This window comes from Micropterus salmoides, unplaced genomic scaffold (genome assembly GCF_014851395.1).
Source record: "Micropterus salmoides isolate LMB-PRFRI ecotype aquatic unplaced genomic scaffold, ASM1485139v1 Ms_hic_scaffold_1887, whole genome shotgun sequence".
NCBI lineage: Eukaryota > Metazoa > Chordata > Actinopteri > Centrarchiformes > Centrarchidae > Micropterus > Micropterus salmoides.
In genome coordinates, this window is record NW_024041025.1 from 19616 (window position 1) to 20883 (window position 1268).

At 43.2% G+C, this 1268-nt stretch overlaps 1 long non-coding RNA gene across 1 annotated transcript; it reads left to right on the top strand.

Annotated features, from left to right (window-relative positions):
- Positions 1–206: 206 nt before the first annotated feature.
- Positions 207–1061, top strand: LOC119909748. The gene is made up of 2 exons (XR_005445526.1): positions 207–358; positions 609–1061. It is a non-coding gene; the product is annotated as an uncharacterized LOC119909748 (long non-coding RNA).
- Positions 1062–1268: the final 207 nt, after the last annotated feature.

Consider the following 1268-nt stretch of genomic DNA (forward strand, 5'->3'; position numbering starts at 1 on the left):
CTTTTTTTTGTTGTATTGTTGTTGTAGTCCCCCCTGGCTATGCACCTTTGTATCTATCTGTATCTTTGCATCTTTGTAAAGCTGATTCTGATTATGTGTTGTATTTATCCTTTGCACACAGCTTGGCTTTGCAATGTTGCCTTGTTAATGCCTTTCTACTATTAAAGTTTGTTTTCTCACGTTTGGTGGGTGTGTCACAGGTGTTACCCAATCAGGCAGAGACATGCAGTGCGGCAGGACCCCGTTTCCCTTGAAGAAAGCGTTTGGCTTCTTCTTGTCGGCGCTGAACTCGCCTCCAGAGTCACTGCTCACGATAGGCGCAGGACCCCGAGCCGATCTGACCATCCGAGCACATCTGGTACCTACACCTGCATCCTATTTCCTCCGGTGTACTAAAACTCTGTGTGCGCCTATTTTCCACCAAACTCTCTTGCTTCACCCTCCCCCAACAAGAACTTAAGTCTCACACTGTGTGAAACTAATTTTAACGTTGCTGTCCTTATCTTCATGCCGTCAGTATGTATTAATATTAATTAGAGCCATTTCACTGACTGACTTTACTGGCGTTCCTGTAAATAAACAGCTTCACCTTGTCTGTTGTCTCACAGTGACCTGTCCTGCTGCCCTGCATCTACAGTGACCCTCAACCAGAGACTGTCTGTCTTCTGGAGGGACATAGAAGACAACATTGTACTGGACATTAGAAAAAACAGTACCACACTATTCAACCCAGAGCAAGAAATTAAGTGGTCGAGTGTTGTGTTTCCTCCAGAAGAAGGGACACTACTCCATCATCATGAAAAAGGTCCAGAAGACAGACAGCGGCCCGTATGAGTGCCACATCTCGTTGGGGGTCCGTGTCCCTCAGCTTCTCAGGTTTGTAGACTCCTTAATGTTTTCTGAAATTTGTAACGGTGCCATGACAGACCAGCAGGTGGCAGCAGACGCACAGTACCCACACTGCATACTGGCGTTAACATGGACACAACCAAAGATCTCCATGTTGGTGTGATTGTTTCTGATCATGAAAAACTTTGTATAATAAAACTAATCTCATTCTGGTCGTGACTCTTAACAGGGTTGTAGTTTGTCACACTGAAAAACCATTGTGTGACAAGTTTATTCAAAGCAGAGAACTCAAATATAACCACTGTGCTGCTGGACACTTTTCTCCAACATTGCAATAATTATTAAAAATAATAATAATCTTTTTGTTTTTAAAGCACATTTTAGTACAAGATTTGCAAGATTTCAAAGTGCGGTACATA